The 27,289-nt window shown below is 38.2% G+C and overlaps 1 protein-coding gene across 1 annotated transcript in view; it reads right to left on the reverse strand.

Moving 5' to 3' along the window:
* Window positions 1-27,289, reverse strand: part of LOC140226965 (ribosomal protein S6 kinase-related protein-like) — a 123,893-nt gene that overhangs the window by 28,694 nt on the left and 67,910 nt on the right. The window lies entirely within an intron of this gene.

Raw genomic sequence — 27,289 nt, forward strand, 5'->3', positions numbered from 1 at the left:
ATATGAAAAGTGGATGGAAGAGTCTGAGAAAATTGATACCAATCTCACATTCATCTGGCATAATGGAAGTACATGTCTTTGATGGCTGGAATACCAAAGAGCCACTAATGCATCTTTTTTTTTTTTATACTTTCCAACTCTTACAATGCATGATACTGTCACTTTCTAAAAGATTATTAGTGCATTGCATTTTTAAAAACCTATGATCTCTTTTGTTTTTGCTTTTCTAATCAAAGTGGAAACATGTGCACGATTACAGAAATCTTTCATGCTAAGTTGAGTACAAGGAATTTTGTGTCTAAAATTGAACTACCGACACATTACCAGAAAGAAAATAAATTCATGACCATACCTTATAGTAAACAAGATAACAGCATGTCTTATTTCAATGGTAATACCACATGGTACAAAATGATGTTCATATATAGGATATGGATGGTGATTAGAAAGTGGTAACTGGAAGCGCTGGCTTACGTGAAGCGACCCTTTTCAAATCAAACCATCAAGACCTGGAGGATATTGCCACAGAAATGATCATCTTTTCATCATCCAATGGGCAACTCTGAATTCTACTGTATATCTTATATTAGAGAAGATTAGATGGACCTGGTTTATTACATTAAATTTGTATGAACTAATGAATTAAAAAAAAAATGCCAATTGAGGAAGGGGACAAAAATTTTTGATTTTTTGTTTTTGTTTTTTTGGCCAATTTAAGAATCAGTTACGAATTTGGGATCAAGCAGCTTTTGAAAACTCTGCTAAAATATCTCAACAATTATGGAGTACAAAGGATTGAAATGAAAGAACATTTATTTTTAATATCGAAATATTTTTTTATTTCACTTTGCTTCATACACATTCCATTCTATCATGTCTACCTCCGTGCAGCACAAAAGCAAAAACAAACAATACAAACAAACACACATACACACAAAAATCATCCCTCCCTCCCTCCCAAAATAACTCTGATCACAGTTTTACTGTTAGTTTTTGTTTTTGTCTTTTAAATCACCATTCAATGTCCTTGCAGAATACTAATGGTCACTGTGCTTCCATTTTTCTTTCTTCCGCAAGTCTTGAAAACCCAAGTTTGTAGCTTGCCCTCAAGCCCACTGGGACAATCCCTCTTTTGCATTCCGAGAGAGTAAGCCAGAGGTTGACTTCAAATTGGACTGAACGATATGTGCGCTGTGAGGACAAACCAGATATGAAAAGGAGATGTGGACAGGAAGCATAGCCATCTTGACCACTGCATCGCCTCCGTACGGTGAGGGAGAGGACAGCTGTAAATATGGCTTTAATCCCATACAAGGGAGGGTTGTGGCTTAATTGCAATTAAATATGTATTTCTCATTTTTAATGGCGACCATTAAACACTGAAATTTGCTCTACACATTTCATTGATGGAAACAATTCTTTTTTTAATGTTTTATTTTTATTTCTTACTTTTGTTGTTGAAAGCTTGTGCTTGATGCTGTATTTAGTATTTTTGCACATTTTGCAAGCAGTGTAAAATGCAAGTGCAATCAACAGGATTTGATGCATGCCACTAGAAATCCTAAACAAAGCCCTCTAGCAAAGTTGTCCAGGTGCCCAGGCACTTGGCTTCTAAAAACCTGCCAGGCAATTTTCATCTGCATTCAGCAATCCATTCAAACTTGACCTAATAGTGGATTAGCAAGCCCACTCAGGTGTAGCAATGTGCCTCAGTCCAAGAGGAAGGCCTTGGTCACACAACCAGGATTAAGTATGCTGCTAATTAGCACACTGACATCCATACAGTCCAGCATGTGTGCAAATCGGCGAAGAAAACGCAGCAAGGGTTAATGTCAAGACAAGGTCAGCCAGCCATATACAGTTAAACAGACGGACAGACACATACATGATGACAAACACACTCATACATTATAAGCCTGAGAGTGTACATGTGAGAAGTGAACTATGAAACACCTAGTACACCTCTCTCTGCATGGTAGACCAACACTCATACAAATTACCAAGAGCATAAACAGTTCAATGTTAATTATTCCTTTCCCGGAGGAAAAAAAACACCCCAACAAAACAAACAAATAACAACGGGAAGAAGCAATACACAACTCCAGGGACAAAACCTATCAGAGGAAATTGAACAGAAAATGGAAAGTGGTTGCTATTCCGCAGTAGACTATATAAACAGACCATGGACTGCGCTAATGGAGTATTTTCCCCGTCGCACAGAGCATCTCATGCTCGACCGTGGACCCGCGTCAGAAATTCATAGTTCGCTGTCTCGCTTCACTCCACGCCTGCCAAATACAGCAATTAAAAGTTCTCCTCTTCCACTAATTGTCTGCCACAATGAAAACAGATGCTTCCCTCATTTTTTCCTCCCGAAGTGCTTTCTCCAAACAGCCGCAGGCTTTTATTTGTAGTAATTCAAAACATTGAAAAGAGAGAGAAAGAAAAGAAAAGAAAAAGTATTTCAAGATGAGACTATGGCAGGCTGAGGCATGGGAGGGGAAAAGGCAGGGTTGCTTCACTGAGAAATGAATCGAAATGTTTGTTATCATGTTTTTGCTTTGTTATATGACACTGAGGTAGGTGCCAATTTTAGCTGCATTTAACAGGAATAAAGTGAACTGCAAGTCTTTAATTTCTGTGTGGTTGCCTTGTGTGATGTCACTGAGGTTTGGTCCTGCCCCTGACAGTGATTTTTTTTTTGGATCATACCACTGTTCAGCACTTTTAAATATTGCATGAAGGGCATCAAACTGTATATTGATATTGTCATTTCAACATTTATATTCTTTTTCCTTTGTCATGCCCATTTTTCAAACCTAACTTTTCTAATGTTGTAGTGATGTATCATTATTCAAGTTCCTAAAATGATATCCTTGCACCATGCCAAAATATTCACCATTTGCAAAAACAAACAAACAAAAAAAAATCCTCTTGTTGAGCATAAATTTGAATAATAAACTATTTCTGCAACTAGGTACACTTTTACCAACATGAACATATATGACGATGTTGCAACATAATGACTGAGAAATGAGAGTGAAAATAGGAAACAGTTCACCATCTCAGAAGTCAGGCAATATTCTTAGCTGTTCATAGCATTTCTATATGCATTAATATATATTTGTATATTCTTTTTTATACTTATATAACAATTGCAAAAGAATTTAAAAGAATGATTTCAAAGCTTAATTTTATAGTATCACATTGTGGTAATTTCCTGGTCCTCCTTTTCTTTGTCATTTGCATTCTTGACAAGATGAGTATTGTTTGTGAGTTTGTTTATTTGTTTCTTAGTTTTGGTGAGTTTACCTGAAAACAAAACAAAACAAATCAAAACAAAACAAAACCTGTTCAGGACTCTGTAAGTGATATTCAAAGCTAGGCTGACAAACAGTCTTGCTAAATCTGCAAGGAATGAACATGGATGCAGTTGCCATTTCGTCGGTCTTATGCCAAAAGGGCCTTAAACCACTTCCACTGTTATGCTAAAAGGCCCTTAATGCTATAGACTTTGTACACTATTAGTGCCCTTTTGGCATAACAGGGGAAGTTCTTTAAGGCCCTTCTGGCATAAGGCTGAAAATTTGTCAGTGAGTTTTTGCCCTTTCTTAGATCCCTGCTTTCTTCGAATCTGCAAATTTCTCACAGATTTTTCCTGCCAAGGCCAAGTCACATTGGACTGGATGATTTTATTTGGAAGGAAAGCACAACAACAAAAAGGAAAGGTCAATGAGTAAATGTTTGGGAAAAAAGGAAAAGAAAGGAAAAAAAGAGAAGAGAGAAAATGCTCCGGAAATTGGCCAGAAAGTGGCCGTCCAAAGTTATTGATTTTTGCACTTTCTTTACTGCTTTACTTTCCAGCGGTCAAGCAAGACTTGAATAATGCAACGTACTAAGGACAGCTGATTGAGGTCAAGGTAAGCTGTCCAGGTCCATTCCCAGGGTGAGAATTTACAATTTACCACTGCCACGAAGATGTGAAATAGAACGAGAAAAAAATGCAGAAAAGGCATACACAGAATACACACAGTATTCGAGACAAGATGTGACAATACAGAATGTAAACCCACATGATTACATTTGTGTCCAACAGAAAAAAAGAATGAAAGATATATACAATAAGACAATAAAAAAAAAAACAGCAACATGGAAAATAAGCCCAGAAGAGGAAAGGAAAGAAAATAAAACCATACTTTTGTGGAATATGTTAGTATCAAAATTGCGAAACAAATGTTTCACTTCAGATGACACAAGAGGGTTGGCATTTACATGATGCATAATTGGTACTAAAAACAATCAAAATCTGTCAATTCAAAGCAGTAATTGGTAGTCCCAGAGATATGAAAACAGAGCTGTGTTGTCATGCAGTCTGCAGGGGATTATATTGATTACTTTAACCTTATCATGCATATATCGCCCCTGCATTTTTTTTCTCGATCAGAAACTCATAACGATGTAGCAGTGCTGAATGTTATCACTACAAATAGTAACATGACAATCTGCCCCTGTAATTGCCAACTGCTGATGGAAAACTCACTGAAAATTACACGCAATATTAACATTACCTGGCAGAATTCATTAAGCCTAAAATATGCCATCTGGCACATCAGCAGTAGATGTTAACCTACCACACTGTGTGTTTGCCCCATAACTACTGATTCCTTTTCAGATTGCACGATAATTGTTTGTAACTTAAAGAAACAAAATAAAACACTGAACTTTTTGTGATGGCTCATAGTCTTTAAGATGACAGAAAAAATAGTTTACAGATTCCAAATAAAATCAAAATGTCTTTGAAATCATCCTTACTAAAACACTCAACTTACAGATATAATAAAAAAATACAAGTGGTGTTTCATGCCAAAGCTAAATTCATAAAACAAATAATGCCTTCTGCAAGGTAGGGCATGGGAATAGAAGAGTTACATTAGCTCATATACTGACATGCTGATTGGGACACTCTCTGTTGCTCCTGGCAACGCTAAGTGTTTATATTTCAATCTGTCGAGTGAAAGTCTTATTGATAGCCAATTGGTCTGCATGTGTCAAGTGTTTAGAATGACTGCCTCCACAACACCTTTGATATCTTACTCCAAAAAAAGGAGAATGGAAAATGTCATTTTCAGCAAGGCATTGCCTGAGAGAGCTGGGCGGTGCACTGAAAAAGGAACATGCCATCAACAATCCCCATTTTCAATTTCGTTCAATTTCCGCGTGGCATTGGGCGAAGCACCGGAAAATTGAATTTGTTACGATCATCACAGTTGCGAGCGTTTCAGACCGACCGCTTGAGTTGAGACAGCACGAGCACACGCACTATTGAAGGTGCAACGAACACTGCAATTTCCATCGCTATTGTCAAAACTAGACCCCTCTGCTCCCCGCGGAAATGTCAATTATGTTTCAATTGTAATGTGAGCCTATCTCATATGTTAGGATGTTTGGATAAGTTAGGATGTCACTATGGTTACCGATATGCATCCCACTTTGGGAGAAAATGAGAGCCTTGTATTCTCTGGTCCTCATGAAATGCCACTATATGAGTGTACGATTTCTTATGGTTGATTTACTCACTATTAGGGTGTCCTTGGAAAACTTGACAGGAGTTTTGAAATAAAAGAGGCTAATAGATGATTTAAAATAACACACCATCGAACAAAAATATGTGAATGAGGGTTGTAGTAATTACATCATACTTACACACGCATAATATGCATATATATATATATATATATATATATATATATATATATACATACATATATATATGCATATATGTCGATACATATGTGTGTATGTGTATGTGTGTGTGTGTGTATGTGTGTGATTATAGCTGTCTAGAAATCCTAGGGGATAACCCTACTGTGAGAGTAGTATCCATTGTAGGATAACACAATGAAATCAACAAAATCTACTGCTTACCTCACTTGACCTATGCCTTCAATCACTAATATATCATAAAACACATGATCATTAGAATTTGCTAGTTTAGTATGATGCTATTTGATCTAAAGATGCTCTTCAAATTACTTGTTTTATTAGGATTGACAGCATGTCTAGCAGACTGCTGTGAAGTGATATCAGAGAACAGATTCCTGTGTATCTGAAATATTAAAGGACAAGTCCACCTTTATATACTACTAAAGTGCATGATGTCACATGCATACAACGATATAAGGAAAATAAAAGAGAATTTCACAAAACTTCACTTTTTTAATAAAGAGAACATTTCTTCGACTTGTTACTGATGTATGTCAAGGGTAATATTATTCCTCCTGTCTTCTGAAAGAGAGAAGTCGACTAATCTTCTGTTATATGAGAAAAGTGAAAATAACGTTGAATTTCCTTTATTCTTTCTTTATATCATTGTACACATGTGACATCACAAGCTATAGCAGTCTTCTCATCCAGTCGTGAGGGAGCAGAAACCTTAAAAATTCATAACTTTGGAACGGATTGTCTGATTTTCCCCAAACTTTCACTGATGTGTTCTACTCATATTGCTGCATTCACTCAATCCACATGTCTATGAAGGTGAACTTGTCCTTCAAAGAAGATCTCCATACGATATTTTACACTTTTGCATTTGAACATCTATGAACTGGTTACACGGGGTACAGAGTTTCAGAATTTACAGTGATTGATGTTTTCAAAATGACAGTGAACAAGGATGATGACTTAGCAGCTTCACATAAGAATGGTTGGATGCTCATGGAAGCAAAATAAAAGAAGATAAATTCTACACAGGTGAACTTGTTAGTGGTATCATAATGGCATTATATTGCTACATTACTGGAATATGTGAGCCTCCATCCCTACGTCACCATCCTCATTCAGTGTATTATGTTTTTGGTTTTTCATAGTGTTGTTTTAACTGCCCAAGGACCATGATAAATTCCACAAATCTATACATGGCACTATCGATTTATGTACTACATGATGTGAAATCATATAAATTGTCTGGAATGCCCCTTTAACTGCAATGAAACAGGTGATTTCTTTCACACAACACACAAGGATGCCCTACAGTGATGGGATTAAAGACAACTTTCGCTAACATCATCAGAACTGCTATCGCAAACTTTAAACTGATCAACCCAGTCCAATTTTGTGGACGAACAATTCTTGTTCAAGCAGTAAGCAGCCTTCAATATATATATATTTGACCTACATATGTATTTGCATAACCGAACAACATGCAAGTCAATTTTCCGGCTTGTGCTTAATACACCTGCGGTATTTCTACTCGCCGTGAATTATTGTCGCTTCTTCCACGTCATGTTGGCAAAGAGCAGGATGAGGAAAAACTGCCTTTGGAATGACGTCCCATATTCGATAACCTGCCTCTGGCAAGTTTAGTACAAATTCACATCACATACAGGAGTTATCCTCAACGGTAATTGCTTTTGCATTCCGACGCTTCTGAAACCAGAACAGCAATAACGCATCCGAGTCCCACCATCATAACACTTTCCCTTTGACCTTTGCAGATATGAAAAAAAAAAAGACAAATTTCAAAGTTACAGCGCTCAGACGGCAGACGCTAAAATGGCCACAAATATTTTGGACAGGTACAAATTTGTTGCTCACAGCAATTTGCAGAGTGCGACTGTACCAAATGGCAGCAATATTTGCCGGTAAAGTCACATGACCTTTATTGTTTTGGACCTACGTAACATCAGGGGAATGGCTCATCAAACCACAGTGTGGGTTGTTATATGATATAAAGAAAAAGCTAGAAGATATAAACAAAAAATAGAGACATAAGAAAAACAAAGTGTTTAAATGATAAAAGAGAAGAACTAGATTTTAAAAAAAAAATGAGTTTTATTGTATCCGCTAGTGCAGATGGATATAAGTTACAGTGAGGCTATCTGGTGATTTGCATGTACATGATTTAGGCTTACAGAAAGGGAAAAAACAAGACTTGAAACCAATAATGTAGTCAGGAAATATGAATTTCTTTTTATAAGTACAATTTTTCTTCTTAACTCTTCTCTGATGTTACTTGACCGGAGAAAAGGACGCAAAGCAGGTAATTTGAAGTGGAAAACCCCGAGTATTATTACATCTACGCATCTTTGTGAGTTTGAATTAAGAAGTCAATCCTGATATGAGAGTTCAGATGGCTTGTCATACAAAGTCAGAGCAGCTTTGCATATTAAAGGGATCATATAGTAAGGTTGAGGTGAAGATTCAGCTTTTAACCTTTTTCAACAAACTAGAAACCTACTTAGAAACCACTTTATGAAATGTTAAGGAGCATACAATTCTAGATGAATTCAAAGTTTATTTGATGAAAATCAGTTTTGAAATGGCTAAAACATATAAAAACAAAGTAGAACCAAACAATCCCAATAAAAGGTGAGTCCCACCCTTTATTAGGATCGCTTTGTTTTTGGATATCTCAGCCATTTCAAAACCAATTTTCACCAGACAAACGTTGAATTCCTCTCAGAATTACATGCTATTTCACGAGATGTTTCTCATTATCTCAAAAGAATCATCATCAAACACGGAAACCTGAAACCGAATCACAACTGAAACTGTACCATCCCTTTAAGTAAGTGCTGAAATAAGGAGACCATTGCGGCTATAAGATATAAAACAGGTTTCACCTTGCAGTGTCTTTGAGGATGAAAAAAACATCCTGCAAGCTGTAAGCTGATTATGGGTAAAGTATAATATGGCAATTATATGGCAACAATTTCGTTTTGGGGATGCTTAGCGATTCGAGATCATGCAGCTGCTGTTACCTGTCCAATGATTAAGCTAAAAATGAGGACCGAATGGAAATCATCAATACCAAAAGATAAACAGTGTGAGAGAGAGATAAAGATAGCATGATGACATTTTGGGAAACAATCGTGGCCAGGATATGGTAGGGAGGTTGATTAACACTCCCCACATCTCTGATATGTCATGCTTTGATGACAATGCAACAATACAGTATCAGCTGATTGGGGGGGGGGGGGGGATTTTCCCTCTAGCTATGGAAGGAAGACAGGAAACGGGCAACAAAAGATGCACGGTCAGATTTCAAAGGCCTGCAGGTTTGACGATGGAAACTTTTGTAGGTTGTTGTCGTTTTTTTTTTGTTTTTTTTTGTCCCAGGGTCTCAGGTGTGAGAAACTGGTCTACTTTGGGCCCTCTCTCAGGAAGTTGTCTGTGTTTTGTTTTTCTTGGTCTTCCGAGTCACTTTCCCCCCAGTGTGCTAAACTTGGATGACACTTTCCTGCTGTTGTTGCTACGGAGACTGTCTCCCGGGGGATATTTTTCTTTCCAGGCTTTATAAGCAGTCTTGTTTGTGACAAACGTTATCATGTGTGTTTCTATATGACTAAGACACTGAGCCATCTTCAAACTATACCACTGATATTAATGTAAGCAGTGGCCATGTGACAGCACTAAAGTAACTTAGCTGGGGGGGGGGGGGGTATACCTTGAAAAGACATGTGTCATGCAGCAACTTAAAGGACAAGTTCACCTTCATTAACATAAGGATTGAGAGAATGTAGCAATATTAGTAGAACACATCATTGAAAGTTTGAGAAAAATCAGACAATCTGTTCAAAAGTTATGAATTTTTGAAGCTTTTGTGCAGTCACCGCTGGATGAGAAGACTACTGCAGTGTATGATGTCACATGCGTACAACAATATAAGGAAAATATAAAGAGAATTTCACAAAATTTCATCTTTCGAAAAAAAGTTCACAATGTCATTCCCTTGACTCGTTACTGACATATGTGATGGGTAATATTATTCCCATTGCCTTTAGAAAGAAGCAAGTCAGGTGCTCTTTTATTATGCGAAGAAAGTGAAAATATGTTGAATTTTCTTTACATTTTCTTTATACTGTTGTACTCATGACATCACAAGCCTTAGTAGTCTCCTCATCCAGTGGTTCCAACACAAAAGTTTTAAATATTCATAACTTTTGCATCGATTGTCCAATTTTCCTCAAACTTTCACTGATGTGTTCTACTAATATTGCTGCATTCTCTCAATCCTTATGTTAATGAAGGTGAACTTATCCTTTAATGACATTCTCACAGGTCTACTGGTTTTGCTAAATAAGGTCCATCTTAGTGCTACATGCATACTAAGTAGATGAAGTATGTAATCCAGTACCGGATCAAAACTCAGTATAAAATGTGCTTCTGCTCTGTTATAGTATATCTTCAATTTCACATTTATAGACTGTTAATCGTGAACCTCCAATTTAATTGTACTACATAATGTGCTATGATGCAAATAATTCATGTAATCTTGTTGACACACTTTGTTAGATTTGTTATATTGTATTTAAAATGAAAAGCAGAAATAAAACTAAACTGCACTTAACTGAGCTCTCACACAAATTCATGAAATGATCTGTACTATGAGATGGGTGCTATTCAAGATAAGCATATATCTGAAAATTATGAACATGATTAGGCACAGCCATGTTTTAAATTTGCAACAATGGTTAATCATTGTAATGAAAGAGCATGCTGTGTTTGACTTATCATGACCATATAAACACACATTTCATGTCTTGATCTGAGAAGTTCACATGATCATGACCATATTCATAGCACACATTTCATGTTTTGGGAGAAGTTTAAATGGGTAATATTTGAGATTCACTGCTGAATCAGCACTACACTTAAAGGACAAGTTCACCTTCATAAACATAAGCATTGAGAGAATGTAGCAATATTAGTAGAACACATCATTGAAAGTTTGAGGAAAATCAGACAATCCGTTCAAAAGTTATGAATTTTTGAAGTTTTTGTGCAGTAACCGCTGGATGAGAAGACTACTGCAGTGTGTGAATAACTTAGATGTCACATGCGTACAACAATATAAGGAAAATATAAAGAGAATTTCACAAAATTTCATCTTTTGAAAAAAGTACACATTCCCCCGACTCGTTACCGACAAATGTTATGGGTAACATTATTCCCCCTGCCTTTAGAAAGAGGCAAGTCAAGTGCTCTTTTATTATGCGAAAAAAAGTGAAAATATGTTGAATTTTCTTTACATTTTCTTTATACTGTTGTACTCATGACATCACAAGCCTTAGTAGTCTCCTCATCCAGCGGTTCCAACACAAAAGTTTTAAATATTCATAATTTTTGCATCGATTGTCCAATTTTCCTCAAACTTTCACTGATGTGTTCTACTAATATTGCTGCATTCTCTAAATCCTTATGTTAATGAAGGTGAACTTGTCCTTTAATGACATTCTCACAGGTCTACTGGTTTTGCTAAATAAGGTCCATCTTAGTGCTACATGCATACTAAGTAGATGACGTATGTAATCCAGTACCGGATCAAAACTCAGTATAAAATGTGCTTTTGCTCTGTTATAGTATATCTTCAATTTGACATTTATAGACTGTTAATCGTGTACCTCCAATTTAATTGTACTACATAATGTGCTATGATGCACATGATTCATGTAATCTTGTTGACACTTTGTTAGATTTGTTATATTGTATCTAAAATGAAACGCAGAAATAAAACTAAACTGCACTTAACTGAGCTCTCACACAAATTCATGAAATGATCTGTACTATGAGATGGACGCTATTCAAGTGAAGCATATATCTGAAAATTATGAACATGATTAGGCACAGCCATGTTTTAAATCTGCAACAATGGTTAATTATTGTAATGAAAGAGCATGCTGTGTTTGACTTATCATGACCATATAAATACACATTTCATGTCTTGATCTGAGGAGTTCACATGATCATGACCATATTCATAGCACACATTTCATGTTTTGGGAGAAGTTTAAATGAGTAATATTTGAGATTCACTGCTGAATCAGCACTACACTTAAAGGACAAGTTCACCTTCATAAAGATAAGGATTGAGAGAATGTAGCAATATTAGTAGAACACATCATTGAAAGTTTGAGGAAAATTGGACAATCCGTTCAAAAGTTATGAATTTTTGAAGTTTTTGTGCAGCAACCGCTGGATGAGAAGACTACTGCAGTGTGTGAATAACTTAGATGTCACATGCGTACAACAATATAAGGAAAATATAAAGAGAATTTCACAAAATTTCATCTTTTGAAAAAAGTACACAGTCCCCCGACTCGTTACCGACAAATGTTATGGGTAATATTATTCCCCCTGCCTTTAGAAAGAGGCAAGTCAAGTGCTCGTTTATTATGCGAAAAAAGTGAAAATATGTTGAATTTTCTTTACATTTTCTTTATACTGTTGTACGCATATGATGTTGTTGTTGTTGTTGTTTTGTGTTTAGTGGCGTTTTCCATTCTCTTTAGAATATTTACGCCATATGACTCACAAGCTCTAGTAGTCTCCTCATCCAGCGGTTCCAACACAAAAATTTTAAAAATTCATAACTTTTGCATCGATTGTCCAATTTTCCTCAAACTGTCAATGATGTGTTCTACTAATATTGTTGCATTCTCTCAATCCTTATGTTTATGAAGGTGAACTTATCCTTTAAGACTGGAACAAGCACACAAAAACTTGAGGCGGCATTCAAAACACAAATTTTGGGCTAAAACTTTTAATGAATTGAAGGAAACTAAACACAGTGCCTGATTCCTGGTTGAAGAACGTCGAAGCTTAACCCACTGAAGACTAGTCACAAGTATTCTCAGGCTGGGGTAAATAGGAAATGTGTGTTACAGGAAATTCTGTCAGCTGTCAACAGGTTAATACTGCTTCTTATTCTGCAAACAACAAACAACTCAGATATACAAACAAGCCAGGAAGACTACAAATGATGTCAGGATGATAAAAAAAAATAGATAAATAAAAAAGTGCATCACACCCTAAAGAACGAGCCATGACACTTCTCCAGGCTCACGCCTTCGCTTCCCAACCCTAAAAAACTTTCCACCACTCCAAAACATTTCACTCTCTGACAGTGCGAAGAGGAAGTCCTCAGCGTGGCCGGCAAATATTTGCTGTGAAAGCCGAGAGAGAGAGAGAAGAAATGGTGAGAGGCTGACAGACCTAGCCTCCCCCTCATTTAATAATTAACAGCCAGGGAAACTTGATCCGTCCTTTCAGAAAGGATGGACTGGGGTATCTCTTGTGAAAAAAAAGAGATGTGTTAGCACAGCGAGACTCTAAGCACCAACAGCTAACAGAGGTGGGTTGTGTTGCGGAGAGACAGCTGATCGGATCAGTGAAAAAAGAGAGAAAATTATGCCACAAAGGGGAAAGAAAGTGGGCGATGGAGTTGTGCTTTTATACCAGATGAAAAGTCGAATGTCTTGAAGAAGGAGTTATCTCACATTGACAGGTATTTTGAACAAAAATAGTGACAGAAGAAGACAAAGCGACATTTTGGTGAAAGTTTGAGCAAAATCTGACAGGCTCCTAGGAAGTCTTAGACCCCGTTTACAGTGCGGGGCCGGGCTTGGCCGCGGCCGAGTCGCGGCCGAGCCTCGCAATTTTGTCCGTTTACACTGCTGGGCTCGGCCGCGCTTTTAATTCAAATCTTTCAATATTTTGTCGTAGTGGCGCTCTGCTTGTACACAAACGCAATTTGGTATTGTCTGGTTTTCAGCCCCTTTGCCAACTGAATTCTGTGGCGACGAAGTCGCCGTTCGGGCAAAGGCCTTTGCTGAAGGAAAAAATCCTTTGCAGGACAAAACTACCATAAACTATACTAGTTTTCGACATTTAGGGGGTTAATATCCTGAATAGCGAAATACTACAGGCAGAGGGTTTGGAAGCCAGACTAAAATTGGCCGCGCATTTGGCCCAGTTTGCGTTTACACTGAGAAAAGCCCGGGCTCGGCCGTGGCCGAGCGTGGCCAATTTTAGCCTCGCATTTGGCCTTTTGCGCGTTTCCACTGAAATGAAGGTGGGCTCGGCCGCGGCTTGGCCGCGGCCGAGCCTCGCACTGTAAACGGGGTCATTGTCATTTAACTTGGTATACCACTATGTGGTGACATCATACAATATTGTCTTGGGCACATAAAAGTGACAAAGCATGTGTAGAATTTCTTGTTTTGTTGTGTTTTGTTTTTTGTACTCAAACACAAACACATGCATACACACACTAACATAAAACCACTAACACATGGAATGACCTGAATTTGATGATGACATCTACTTCCATCACATGAAGCCCATGTGATTACATAACATCCTTGATTAATCTGGAGATTTGGAGAGAAATTAGTAATTTAGGAAGCTTCAATAGGTGTGGGAATTTATGCACTAATCATGTGACTACTATGCTAATGCTGCATGCTGGCACTGGTCCAACAGTCCCTGACCAGTAAAAATCACTGTCGGACCAGTAACTTTTTCAGGAATGGATCAGTAAAACATAGACAAACTGGGCACCTACTGGTCTGACAGACAGGTCGGGCCAGTAGAAAAAAAAAATGTGTTAGTGCGCAGCCCTGACTATGCTAATGCTAATGTCATGTGTGAAAAAGATTGTTTTGAATTCGAAGATGACATCTATTTCTTTTGCATGAGTGTAGGTGATTACATAACATTCTTGATTAATCAGGAGGAGATAGAGGAGAAATCAAGTAATCTGGGAAGCTTCAACGAATGTGGCAATTTATGCACTAATCATGAGACTACTATGCTAATGAATTCACAGTCATCAGTGAAATAGATTGCTTTTCCTCTATTGAGAAATAATGTTTGCAGAAGTATCATGTCATTTGAGTATCTAAGGGCATTTGTCATTTCTTTCTTGTAATTATGAAGCCTTTGATCACAACAGACTCAAAGATTGTTACAATATTAATATCCCAGTCACAATAGCAGAATTAGATTAAAAATGTAACAGTTATACAGAAAGTGCATCACCATGATATTTGTCTTCGCCAAGTAGAACCAACCTCTAGCATTAGAGATTGAGGATATTTAAGGATGACTTTGACTTACATACTAACCTAATAATAGTCACTGAATGAAGTTTCAAAGGTGGAAGGGGGTGGGCTACTTCGAACACACGCTTAGAAGGTGACTTTCTCTGATCGAAGTTGACAGGCATAAATAAGAGGCGGATAGAGACACAAAGAGCGAGAACGTGAACGAGAGAAAGAGAGGTAGATAGAAAGAGGAAGCGAAAGAGTAGGAAGAAGAGGGGGAGGGAGAGAGAGGGAGCAAGTGGATAAAATGGAGACAATTTCATTTATCAGAATCATTCTACAATTCAGAAGCATGAGCCTTGATTGTTGGGAGAGTTAGTCGGCTGAGCTGAGTCACTGAAGGTGAAAAAGACCTTCTTCTGAGCAGGGCGAACGCCGCTCTGCAAATCCACTCTAATTCCCCCCACCGCATCGTCATTGATCTCCAATCGTCTGGGAGATGAGACCGGGGGATAGCAGCTCTGCCGACACTCTTTACTTCCCCGATCCGCGGGAAAAACTTTTCACCGAATTCGAGAGTGACGCACTCGGGAAGACAAAAGTGCAGTGACGAGTTCACACGGACTTTGGAACATTTGCGTGATCTATATTCATTTCACTCACTACTCCTCATGTTGTATTTCTATGAGATTACGACTAAGAAGATATAACAAGGACATGGCAAAGCTCCCGGTATTACAGACCAATGTCAATTGTGAGTACACAGTTGTTAGAACAGATGACAGATTCAAAATACATGAAAAACTGGGAGTGGTCCTTCAAAGTCATGTGTCACAAACATGTCTTGGTCAACCTACAACCAGCAGAGATGCTACCCCTACACCACTAGCAACCAGGTTTTCAACTTTAGAATTCCTATCACGACTTGAGAAGCATTCATGCATATTCACGAAGAATAATTCATGAGCACACCGCATTCCATGCCATGTTAACAAACACAATCTCAACTCTTACCTATGTCTGGGGAGCAAATGTGACCACCTTGGAAAAAGAATAACCCTACAAAAATATAGGCCTATTAAATGCATTACATTGTAAATCATCGGGGGATGTGGCAATTGGTCCATCCTAAACTGAATCAAAACTTGACTAATTTGATAAATTCATTTGATATCCTCCATAAACAATTCCTTTGAAAAAATCTGTGATGCCAGATTGCCTAAGACTACTCATAAAGGAGAAATGATCCCACATGATCATTGAGGACATGAAAGGAAATCAAATTAAGTTCACTTCTTCGCAGTAAAATTGGTTTGCGTTTAATTGTTATATTTGACATGAAGCACAAACATGAACACTACCTTCCACACTTCACAATTTTGTCAACACGGGAGAATTTGGAAAAGAGAAAAAAATAGCTTTCTTATTCACTACATTGCTAACTCCCAATTATGGCTCTTAATGCCTTGATCCACAAGTTTTTCACGGTAGCTTGCTTTGATTAGGTTCATTAATTAAATTGATGACTTCCAAAGAGGATCCTTCACTTTTCACATCAGAAATTTATGAGTCTCTGGCTTCTCCCATTTTGAACATTTAAATCCCCATATTCCTTACCCCTCCCCCTCCCCTCGACTCCTCATCAAGCTTTACACCTAGTCTTTTGTGTAACCATGATACATTTTCTCTAATCAATGAGGCCCACTGGGCCGGAACTCCAAAGCACCAAGCTACGTGGTGCTTCATCGTGCATCTGCTCAAAGGGTAAGGGGATCACTCCTGATGAAAGAGATACTCTCTGACTCATCCGCAGCACCAATCTCCCGACAGATCATCGCCACGGCAACAGCAAGAGCCCTACCCTCGCTCCTGCCAGAGCACCGGCTCACATACTGAAGACATCTCCTTTCTGAGTATCACTCGATATAGAAACGTTACCTCTCTGATGACATCCATTTTCAAAAAAAACACTGCCATGGACCAATCAGTGATCACATATCCCTGGGGAGCGCCACGTAATCAAGTAAAGCCATTCCTACTTCAAGAACCGATCAAAAGCATAATGGGGGAAAAATTTATTTCTTTAAAAATATTCATTTGAAAAAATTGCTCTTACCTAACCACAGGAGTCACCTTAAATCAATTAAAATCTTAAATGATCAAAGGCGTATAGATGACAATTCCATCACAATACTAGTAGCTTCCAGTCAGACATTCTTCTTCGCACATACATTGTAAGTCATTCTGAATACAAGAACTCTGAACACAAACTTGGTAGATATTTCACTCATAAGGATTGCATGTGCAAAGAGAAGATCACGCCTTTAATAATTTGTAAATTATGAAGATTGTCATCACACTGGTCCACAGTGAAAAATTATTGTGATTCCTTATTCACCTGTGCGTGTGTGTGTGTGCGTGTGTGCATCTTAGTATCTCTACATCTGCACAGGTACAAATGCGCGATGGGAACAGGAATGAGATTCCCGGAGGAAACAACAGCACGATATCCATTGCCATGGTTACATGATCTGAAGTTGGGAACGTGATCACTCGCCAGTTCTAGTAGGCATCCTTCACACACTGTCATTAGAGCTCCCACGTGTCGTTATCAAGGGTGCACAAAGGATTTCCGAGTAACTAGAAGCATGATGGAGTTGGCTCGGGGGGGGGGGGGCAGCTGAGATTGGCAATGAGTAGTTAAATTGAAAGGGATCCCTCTCAAATACGAGAAAGATTTCAAGCATAAAATCAGGTGATCTTCAATAATTACGTCAACAATAATTCATATGTGTCCAGGGACTTACCCACAGATTCTTCATTTGACCATATGAAGGTCTTCCCGCATACAAATTAGTCTTTACAAAGGCTCTCTTTAAAGCAGCTTTTTTTTATCAGTTTATTATCTAAAATGGTTCAAGGCTGCAAAAACTATATCAGTCAGGGCCTTGTATTTACAAGGAGTTGTACTCACTTATCATTCCATATGATCATATTTCACTGGTTCCACATTTACTGACCAAACTTTTAATCAAATCACAGCTCTTTGTATTACTAGGCCAAGATAAATGAGAATATGAGAAACTTTGTTGAACACTGAATGCACTTTTGTGACATCTGACACCTAGTACTCAACGACGGCTTTCCTTTAACCCAAGATTACCTGAGAACGAGACTCAAGCCAGTGGGGAGCATCACAGGACATGTGGGGGCGAGTGCTGAAGATGGACTGGATTAAAGATGGAGGGAAGGGAGGGGAGGGTAAAAAAGAGAGCAAAGAAGTCAAAGCTGCTTTGATCAACTTTGACATGTTTTAAAGGCATTTCAATACCTACTATCAAAACACATTTGCAAACACCTTTTTTTCAATTGCTTTTCTCAAGTTGTTGCATTAATCAACTCTGTTGCGAGTCGATTGGGAGGCCTTGTCACTGCGCAGCTCCACTGCACAATTTGGCGCGATGAGCAAAGATCCGTAGTTGGCAGTGGTTGGTGTGGGATGGTCCGAGCTATAAAGGCATTTCAAAACACTTTGCATTTATCAATCCTACAAAAATACATTTCAGGCTCAAACCCATTTGCCATCGCACTTTTTTTGGCATTTCAGCTATGCGTTTCTGACCCCATAATAAAAACAGCTTTGCATTTATCACCAGGCCAAAACTCCCTGAAAGTTGTTTAGAAACCTTAATTCTGCGCCAGAAGTGAGTAGATAGATGTAGCCTCTGAAGACTAGTATTAATCTTACAAGTGTCCGTGCCACACAGACATCATAGCTGGATGTCAATCGCAATGCAAATACCAAGATTTACAAAACAAACAAACAAACAAACAAAAACACCCTGGTGAAAAAGGGTCAGTACGAGATGCCCAACTTCTTGGCTATGAGAGGCCAAATCAGTTAGCATCTGAATAGAAATGAATTAAATCTAAGTTTTCAAACACAGAGTCATAAACATGTGTTCATCACTTGAGAAGCAACATGTAACAAACAAACCACACATCAATAACACCTTATCATATGGTAAGGAATGACTGAAGCTACAAGAATATTTACAAACTAAAAGAATAACTGCTGATGGAAAACACATAAGTTCCAGAACAAGATCTTCCATTTCATAGTTCTTTCACACAGTTCTTAATGGCTGCTCTGATGAGTTGTCTGGGTACAAAGACATTTTGGCCTCTCAAACAGCTCTGGTTGGGCCCCAATACTTACTTCACACCTCCAGGATGCCATATACATCCACTATAGTACAGACAACCTGACATAAGACGCTCATCAGCTACCCACACAAGGGTATAAAGCAAAGCAATTTCTGCTCCAAGGACGTTTGTGCAATGAGGGTTTTAGCGACCAATTTGACGGCATCCCAACAGGCATAATGCAGGAAACTGATTTCAAAGCCAGGAGCATGGAAAAAACAAAGATGAGACCTTTTGCTTCTCCAGTTTCCCTAGACCTCTTATGCAGGGGATGTGATTCACGACTTTCAGTCATTTCAAACCTTGATGTGAAAATAATTGTGAGACCCTATCCTTCTCAAAGGTCAATATTCTTGGAGTCAGAGTAAAATCTTGCCTTGCTTGAGAGTGAGAAGGTTTTTGCCCAAAAGGAGAACAGTGAATGGAATGGCAGTAATGGGAGACTAAACAGTAGAACTACATCAGTGAAAATTTGAGGAAAATTTGATAAATACCGAAATGGGTGTGTAGCCCTGTCCAGATGGGAAGGTCAATGAATAAATTAAGGGTCATTAGCACCTTAAAATAGCCATTCTGGTCATATGACCATGCTGGCCTTGGTGCAGTGTTTGCTAGGTTTGTAGGTGCAACTAACACAGGGTGTTCAGACACAAAAAATCTATACTAGAACGATATAGCTATACCAAAACGGTATAGCTATACGATGAATTTACACGTCTGCATGCTTACGAAATGACGTATAACAAAACGACGGTCAGAGCATCGTTTCGAACTAGAACTCGATAATGAATCATCATTCCATCATGTCCATTGTGCGTCTGAACGTATGACGACCATAGAACGAACGGTACAACTGGGCTGGGCTTAATGGCAGCGCCCACGAAAGGTGACCCCATAGCTGTCACTCATGACCATAAGAGCATGCGCAGTGGGAAACTGCACATTCATATAACGTTTTCCAGAACGGTCGAGATTAGCGTCTGAATGGTCTGTTGGTTATGTTACGATGATTCTTTATACGTCGTTTCTTTATTGAGTTTTGGTATAAACTGGCTTGCGTCTGAACAGAGGGTAAATGTTTGAATTACACACTCTCTCTTGGTGTAAAAGGTATACTAATAGCACCACATTGCTACAACAACCCACCACAGCAAAAATTAATTTGCTCCTTACAACATCTAAAGAAAGAAAGAAAAATCTAAATAGGTGTGTTTCTGTTGGTAACACGCCAGTTCTTTTTTTTTTCTTCTTTTAATTCCCTATATCTCTTTCAATGTTATATATCAAGTCCAAGAAATTATGATGTCCACATAACTACTGCAATTTTTTGTTTGTTTGTTTGCTTCATCTCAGAAGCACAAATGATCATGGGGAATGTAACTTTATCAGAACACTTTCATCGAAGAAAAGCAAGCAAAGGAAACGTGTGTAGCACTCTTCTATGGTGAGCACAGAATGAAGTATCAACATCATTCTACTTTCTACTGGAGTAATACTACCAGTTGCATCTTTTGGATGACAGCATCACAGATCCTCTAAAAGAGGAGTTGGAGGATGCAGCTGTCTGTAAGAGCAAGGCCAGAAGCATGTTGTGCAATTCATCCATCTCACTTGAGGGGGCCCACCCCAGAGTGAGGGATTCCACAGCAATTACGGAAATCTCAACAATGCATTGGGGTATTTCACTTCAACCTGCTCCTAATGGCACTTGACCTGTCTGTTTCCCATTGCTATGGAGACGGAGTGCATCTATGGTAATGGAGGAGAGGGGAATGGATGGAGAAACCAAGGAGGTAAGTCATTAAAAGATCAGGTGAAAAGCTACATCATCCTTTTTCAACAGGTTATTCTTTGCAGTGACTGAAACTTTATCAAACTCGAGTATCATAATATTGATCCTGGAAAATGAGAGTACCAGTGTGTGGTTAATGTTGTTTGTTTGTTTTTTCTTTGTGACAAAAGAAACATCAGGATAATTCTGATACTTTGTAATGCAACTAAACATGACATTTTCCATGATAACAAAATATTGATGTTCAATCCAGCCATTTATTAAGAGCACTACTAAATGAAATAAATATGCTACAAAGTATGATGGAACATGCACTGGATGATCTTGGGTTTGGGGAGACTGGTTACTGGATTCAAATTTTTGGTTTGCTTTTGCTTCGACATGTATACTTAAATCATGTGATCAATCACAGAAATCTCCCTCATTACCTCTACAGCAAGACAAACCAGAAATGTCGCTTGGTTATACCCCCGCCAAACAACATTTCATAAGCTTTGGTCAAAAAACTGAGGAAGTAGTTAAATCCGCAAGATCTTTCCTTGATCTTCTGCCATTAATATGCCGTTACCATGGCAACGTACTTTCGGGTACTGTCGAAAAATGCGTCTTGCACATCTACAACCAAAGGCACACATCTGTACCAAGTTTCATGGAAATTGGGCAAAAACTGAGGATGTAGTTTGCAACACAAAATTTTCCATCATTTTGGCTCATAATATGTGAGCTGTTACCATGGCAACATACTTTTTGTCACTGTCAAGAAATGTGTCATGCTGACCTATATCCTAAGACAAACATTCAATATGAATTCCATGAGAATTGGAAGAACACTGATGAAGCAGTTTTGCCATGAAGCATTTTGCCCTATATTTTACCAATAACATGCTGTTACCATGGCAACGCACTTTTTGCCACTGCGGAAATATGTGTCTTGCACATTAACATATTCAGATGAACATCTGTACCTAATTTCATAAAAATTGATCAAAAACTGTGGGAGGAGTTCGCGACGCAAGATTTGTACCCATTTTTGCCCATAATATGCCGTTACCATGGCAACGTACTTTTGGGTACTGTCAAAAAATACGTCTTGCACATCTACAACCCAAGGCACACATCTGTGCCAAGTTTTATGGGAATCGGTTGAAAACTGAGGAAGTAGTTCGCGACGCAAGATTTGCAACGGACCGACCGCCCGCCCGACCGACCGCCCGCCCGCCCGACCGCCCGCCCGACCGCCCGCCCGACCGCCCGACCGACCGTCCGCTGATTCCTATATACCCCCTTCAAACTTCGTTTGGCGGGGGTATAAAAACTAAGAGCTTTAAAAAAAAAAAATTGTAAGATTAGATTTCTTGGCATTTCTTTTTTTTTCTTTTTTTTTTTAGGGATAAGACACTAACAGCATCACAGAACAATCTACACCCGTTTAGGGAGCAGATGTTGTCTTGCAAGATGAATATGCACCATGGAAAACTGTGTCAAGAAAGAAGAGATTATTTTTCACTTCAGGGAAATCAGTTTGATAGTGGCTTGCTCCAGATATCTCTGATTGTTGCGACGCAAGATATGGATCACGTTTCATTTTGGCAATTTTGGGACCTGAAATCTGAGGATTTTCCGTCTTTTTTTTTTCTGTTGGAATGCTTAATGGCATACAATGTACAAAAGCTTGGGATGACATTGATAAAAGTGAAACTTAAGTCACAGGTAATTGTTACATCTAATCTCACACTTCCTTGGGTCTAAAAGTAATCATGAAAGATGCACAGTTTGAGTGACAGCTATCTGCATTAAAAAACAAAACAAAAAAAGGACAAATACACACTGAAAAACTAAAGTATGTTCGTGATTCACTGTCTGCTATGTTTTACATGTGTAACATTGCTCAGGCAGTCCCAAGAAAGGAACATCTTGACAAGGTATGAACAAAGGTGAGCACTTTCACATTTTTCTATTCAAAAGGATGTATCCAACTAGAAAAACACTCTGAGAGCGCAGACCTCCACCAAGCAGCTCATTTCCACCCGTACATGTACACACGTGCTGAAAATTGCCCCAAAAGGAGCCTTGTGTTTACAACTACCTGCTGCACTGCGCCTTGAGCAGAGCACACGCATAAGTCTGTGTATCATGCAAACCTCAAATAAACACAGGTGGAACTCCCAAGTTCACTGACATGATCTGCCAAAAGATCAAAACTCCATCAAAATTCATAAAGATTCTCTGATCACTACCAAGATTTCATCATGTGTTCCTTGTGTCATTATCAACTTTTCCTGTAAGTTTCACCCACATCCATTCACAACTTTTTGAGCTATTTTGTTAACAGACAAACAAACAAACACTGACAAAAACATAACCTCCTTGGAAGAGGTAATAAACATTTGGCATGGCAGAAAGAACATTAGAGGGTGTACATGTATATGTATATTTATGTGCATGTGTATTGGGTCATCAATTAGTATCAGCCTTCTATGTGGTGTATTATCATCATTATTCATACCCTTTTGGGGGGGGGGTGGATATGTGGGTAGGGCATTAGTTTAATGGGGTGAGGCAACCTTTACAAGCTGTTTAGGCATATAAACACTGTGACATGATCATGGTAAATGTTCCCTGCATCTAATCATTAGACATGCCTACACAGATCACCTTTGTTTTACCTGGTCATTGAATTTAGGCCATGTCAAGAAAATATGCTCACTATACAGTATGGCTAATGTATTCCATTACATCAGTAATTTTAAAATCCCCTACCCCATTAACTGTCATGAGTGATCCATCTTGATATCTGATTAAATTAATGATGACCACAGGGCACGAGAATAGGTCAAACTTATCTAATTTCCCCTTTTCACCTACAATCAAATTTGATGCGTTACCTGCCAGAAAGCTTTTGGCCCCATGACTGAATGTTATGAATAATGAGGTATATATTAATTGAACATTCCTGTTCATTAACCACCGCTGTAGGTGATATAGTGACCTTTTTCCCTTTTTGTTCTTTGGTGCAGTTTATCAGGCAGGAAGAGATAAGAAAGAGAGAGATATTTAAAGAGAGAGAAAGAGAGGGAGAAAGTGATAGACAGATCTCAAGAAAAAAAAAACTGAGGTGACTTGGGTTGAGTTTATCTTATCTTACCATGGTTCACTCAAAACAACTAGTGGCTGTTCTTTTAAGAGTCTGTATACTTCAAAATCATACAATTACTAAGATATGTCTAATACATAGTATAGCAAACAAAGAACAAAATTACTAATTAAAAGAACTATATAAAAAGAAAGCAAAATAGAGAAAGAAATAGAGGGGGTAGTATTAACAATAATGAAAATGATATCAATAGTAGTAGTAGTAGTAATAATGACAATGACAATGATGATGGTGATGATTATACTGATGATAAAAGTAATTTTGTTATCACTTCCATTGCTATACTATCTTTACTATCCTTATCATTTGATATTACTGCTATCATCTTATAATCATCATTATGGTCATCATAGTTGTGCCTCAAAATACAAGCTCTGAAAGGAAACAACCAATAATTTCTGCATTAGAAATGGCCTCAATAAATGAAAGAAAAGAGGGATGCATTTAGCACAGCAGAATCACAGAATACCCCTGACTGACCTTTCAGTGTCGCTGCACTTTTTCTTCTGTCCATCGGGGGTGGGGGGGGGGGGGGGTGGGGTGGGTAGTGGTCGCCCTATACAAGCCTACAGGTATGTGTGATACAGAGAGGCTGACTGAGCTGATGAACTATCTTCCTATGAATATTTGAGATTACGCAGACCTTGCCAGAAGATTGAAATAACAGCATGTGCAATCTCTTCAGTCCTGCAGAAACGATCATCAAAATTTGCTGAGGTGTTGCTGAGGCTAATTCAATTCCTTTATGAACTTCCTTAACTCTAATTACCACGTAAGTGCTGCACTTTCTTCTGCCGTCATTTTATTTAGATTAACAAATTCAATGGAGGAGGGAGGGGTGGGTTGAGGTGTATCATAAGGTGATAACCAGACAGGTGATAATGCAGTGAAAAGCTCTCAGAGTTCATAAATGTCTAGATCAGCTTTTTTTAGTCTCAGATGATGGCTATTGAGGTGTCGGAGTATAATCTCGCTCTATAACAGAGCTCTAGAAAAGCACAGAAAAATGTCTGAAAGCATATGTCCAGCACAATGAGGAGTTCAAGTATACAAATCTTTACAAGCCAAGGCCACACTGGCAAAAGATCATGAAGTTTCAGATCACTATCTCCAAAATCTCAAAAGTTTTGCTAGTGTGACCGCAAACTGACTACAGTGACTTAACATAGTAAGAATTGTTTATCAACAATGGTCCAGACATTTTACAAAAATAATTCCAAAGCCTCTTTTTTTTCTTTTTTTTTTTGTTGGAAAATTCTGTCTTTTGCCAAGTCACAGGACAGCAACATTGGGAAAGTTCATTGCTCCCTGTAATGTTATGACTAATTTGAAAGCAATATCAACCAAACAATGGGTTACATGTTGACACAAATTCTCACCTCATTCAGATATGGTAATATCAACAGCCAGGTGACATTGCTTTTGATAAAAGTATCCATGTAACACCTGTTTGCATAACATTGATTGCCAGGTATTGTTTAACAGGGTTATCTACATTCTTTTCTCCTTTCAAAACATATGAGGACAAGATCAATGTCACTGGCACACTGCCAAACACACATTCAGCTGTATTTTGTTTTTTAACTCTTTTGGACAGACTGTAGATCATTGTTTGGAAATTTGTTACAAGCAAAACAAACAAATTCTCAGGATATTTTTCTTGTTATTTAATTTAAAATCACAGAAGAGGGGGGGGGGAGTGTTGGGTTGGTGTTAAGTTCACACAGAGATATCAAATGCAAATGATGTTTTTAATTTGCTATCAGCCATTGCACTCTCAAGATATGTTCTCAAAAGTTTTTGTGGTTTCTCAGTCTCGTTTCAAAAAAATGAAGTTTAGTATGCATGCAATAGTAAGCATACACACATACACCCAAGGTTAGTCTTTGTGGAAGCAGTTTCTCAGAATTTTCGAGTCAAATCTGTTCATGTGCAAACATCCTGTGGGGGAAAAAAAAAGAAGCCCGCAAATCTAACAATGCCCTACATATCACAACAATGTATCAATGTCCTTCACGCTTAACAACTTGTGACACCGGATAACTCTTGACACTGGATTTCAGCACAAAACAATACGCCAGTTTTGAGTTAGCTCATGTGAATCTTTGTACAAATGACCTTTCTGTTTTCCAAGTTGGTTAGGCACTTAATTCATTTTCAAAGCAATAAAATGCATAAGCTTGCCCGACATAACAATTTAAAGAATTCATCAGTCATGTTCGAACAAAGGATGAATAGGTGACCAGACAGACTTTCAATTAACACTTGGGGGGATAAGCAGCAATCTAATTTTTATTATTATTTTTTTGTGCATAGAATGTATTAACAATCTTTTATGATTGATATTGCATTATGTCACTTTTGCTGTTAGGTGGATGGGCTGACAAGTACCATTTGTAAGGATTATTTGAATAATAATCACATCACAAAGGCTTATCTCGGTGTATTTCAAAACCAACATGCCCTGTTGGTACAAATGACCTTTTTCTGTTAATGCGCAAAGTGGATCCCCCAACTGTCTGATGCAAATTGCAATGCATTTCATCATATTGTGAAAAAAACCCTCATTGTGATTTAAAAAAAAAGAAGAAAAGATTGTGCTAGTACCATGTAACATTCTAAGAGAGACAGCACCTTCATTACAGGATATACATATATTTCAATAAGGACAACTAAGAACAGCAGTTTTGTTTTGTTTTGTTTTGTTTTTCTTGGGGGTGGGGTGGTCTTATATGCCATCTGTGATTTTTTTTTTCTGTGATATTGTATAAGGGCTATATTCTTATATGGTACACAAAACGATGATACAAAATATCACTGCAATGAATATGAAGAAAAAAAACAAAAAACTATATTATGATAATCAGTCAGTATTCATCTTTTCCTTTCATGTCCTTTTTCCGGGGGGGGGGGGGGGGGGGGGGGGAGGAGGCAAATCCTTTTGACAGTCATTCTGTTTCCATCTAGATTCAAGATTGATAGATATGGGGAGATTAAGATGACTTGTCCCTTTCAAGTTTTCTAATGCGAAGGGTTGATCAAACGAAGTATTTTGGGAAACAATGGCCCATATGCCCCGCAGCATTCCTTGGGCTCGTCCCTAATACCTCGCCCGGTCAAACCACGCACTCGCCGGTGAAGTAAGCCATGTCGGACTATCTTCGCAAATCTCTTTGTCTCCTTTTTTCCCATCGCCACGGTGACAAGGGGGAGAAGAAGTGAAAAGAAGAAGAAGAAGAAGAAAAAAGACAACTGATTGGGAATTGAGTCATTGGAATATTTGCTCCCCTTCCTCCCATTTGATCTCTTCTA

The sequence above is a fragment of the Diadema setosum genome, chromosome 4 (genome assembly GCF_964275005.1).
Source record: "Diadema setosum chromosome 4, eeDiaSeto1, whole genome shotgun sequence".
NCBI lineage: Eukaryota > Metazoa > Echinodermata > Echinoidea > Diadematoida > Diadematidae > Diadema > Diadema setosum.